At 40.7% G+C, this 2500-nt stretch overlaps 1 non-coding gene across 1 annotated transcript; it reads right to left on the bottom strand.

The window, feature by feature from the left end:
* Positions 1-132: 132 nt before the first annotated feature.
* Trnas-aga lies at positions 133-214 on the bottom strand. Its single transcript has one exon. It is a non-coding gene; the product is annotated as a tRNA-Ser (tRNA).
* Positions 215-2500: the final 2286 nt, after the last annotated feature.

Here is a 2500-nt window from a genome sequence, read left to right as displayed (position 1 = left end):
ATATTTGGAGCGACAGAAAGAATGTAAACACATTAACATATTTTGAATTCCACATGGATACAAACAAACACACGCACACAAACATAAACATTTCCACAAAGATATATCCGCAAATATGCAAGACGATATTTCCGCAGTGAGTAGGATTCGAACCTACGCGGGAAGATCCCATCTGATTTCTAGTCAGACGCCTTAACCACTCGGCCATCACTGCTCTTAGAATTTGCCATAACTTACAAGCGAGAAACGGTCGTTACTGTAACTGACTTACATAGTTGGATGGTTGTATTGTCGTTTAGTTCGGATTTCAGCACGTGGAGTTACAAAGATTCAGAGATGAGAAGGTCGAGTTAGATTTAGATGCTGTGAACAGAATTCCGAGATCATTGGGAGTGAAAGAGTGATGTGAAAGGGTGATCTTGTGTGTGTGAATGCGGAGAAAGATGGCCTGTTCGGTCGTTGTTCCCTGTCTTGTCTAATTATGCCTCATGTTCATTTATTTTCTCCTTTTCATTCTAACACTACGGTTCCGGAGTGAAAAACGGGAAATTATCACGAAGAGATACGGCCAACCGATACTCAAGACCTGCAGATGAGACAGAACATCTTCAAAGCTGGATCTTAAATTTAGGAATTATTGTAAATGATATGGTATCATCCCCAACTTCAAACTGCACGATAAGTCGTTCCTTTCAGCCATAAATCGTGTCTTTTCAAACTTCCTGACCGTGAAATTTAGAGACATACCAGAAAACCCACAAAAATCAAGACACTACAAATAACCATGTTTTTTTTTTTCAAATATAAAGTCTTTTAGTTTGATTTTGAATATCTTTCTGCATTAATGAATCTGAATGTAGAAAGAAGACAGACTTCTGTGGAAGCAGCCCCTTACAGAAAGTTTAAAAAAAGGAAAAAAAAATGTAAACAAAGTATTTTTAACTTCTCAGACAAAGTTCTAACTGATAATGGGACGAATGCTTTATCACTTGGATTGGATTTTGGTCTACGACCTCAAATATTAAGTATTCTCAATTTCCTTGTTCATTTCGAAAGAACCTGTCAGATGCTTAATAAATAATATTTACCAAGATGTAGTCAGTGCATTTTTCAACACAATCTCTGCACTTGCTATTTATATATATATATATATATATATATATATATATATATATATGTACAACATTGCAAAGAGTCTATGCATAGCCCAGACCATACCGAGCAATATATCATGATTTTTCACAATTCAAAAGATGATGAAAGCATTCCAATAACAAGACCAGACGATAGACAGGGCATGCGATATCCAGAACAAAACCGATTTCCATGACAAAATATGACGACATTCTTTCAGGCTCAATTTAATTTCAAACTTCGAAAAGACGACCTGACCAGCCACCTCCGAACCTTACGACATTTAAGAGGAACCATCAATGAAGTCACACATAATTCCCTTCCTGCTTCTGGCCCTCGATCCCCGTGTTAGCATGGACTCCTCGAAGCTCTCAAGATAGGCACACTTCTGCTAACATATTTAACCAAATCGGAAGAAGAAAAGAGTTAGAGGGAAAGGAAAAGGAAAAAGTTATGAGAGGGAAAAAGGAGGGAGATAAAGGAAGAAATAAGAAGGGGGGGGGGAGGAGGGGAAAGATAAGTTTGAGACGAATGATAACTTTCAGATGGAGGAAAAGTTTCATATGAGAAACTTGTATTGTGAAATGACAACACTAACACGCAAGAGGAGAGAGGGAGAGGAAAGGGAGGGGAAGGGGGAGGAGGAGAAAGTGAAAGGGGAGGGACAGGAGGAAGAAGAGGTGAGGGAGGACAGGAAGAGGAAAGGGGAAGAAGTGGACGAAGAGAACGAAAAGAAGAAGACGAAGCCAGATAGGAGAATAATGATAATTAATAATAATTTAGTTCGATTCCATTTGTTACAAAGGATATTCTTGGTGTGACATAGTGTCTGTTTCACTTTGCTTCTGAGTTATCCCCTGTGTGCAAGGCATGGCCGGGGTTACCATCCACTGGCGGCGAGGGATTCGAACGCGGGTCAGCAAGATTGCTAGACGAGATCGCTACCGCTGCACCACACAGAAAGGCGGCGAAGGTAAGAAATGGAGAAGGAAGGAAGGAGGGTAGCGGGGAGGGGGGGGGAGGAAGATAGAAAAGGAAGAAAAGCCGAGGGAAAATGAGCACGAGGAGGGGGGGGGGGAGAAGACCAGAGGAGAAGAAGGGAGAGGGAGGAGGACAAGAAGTTACTGGAGGAGGAGGAGAAGGTGGAGAAAGGAGAAGGAGAGAGGAAGGAAAGAACAGAATAGAATGGGGAGAGAGAAAAGATTTCTGTCGCATATCATGATCTCTCAAGAATGTAATCAGTCTCTATCTAATGGCAGCTCTTTGTCTTTTGTCTAACGAGAATATCGTGTGTTCGTTTTTACCTTTTTTCTTTTCTCTTTTTTTCTCCTCGTCCTTCTCTCTCTCTCTCTCTCTCTCTATCTAT

The sequence above is a fragment of the Penaeus chinensis genome, chromosome 38 (assembly GCF_019202785.1).
Source record: "Penaeus chinensis breed Huanghai No. 1 chromosome 38, ASM1920278v2, whole genome shotgun sequence".
Classification (NCBI taxonomy): Eukaryota; Metazoa; Arthropoda; class Malacostraca; order Decapoda; family Penaeidae; genus Penaeus; species Penaeus chinensis.
Note: the sequence above shows the minus strand (reverse complement) of the source record. Positions and strands in the feature narration are given on the sequence as shown.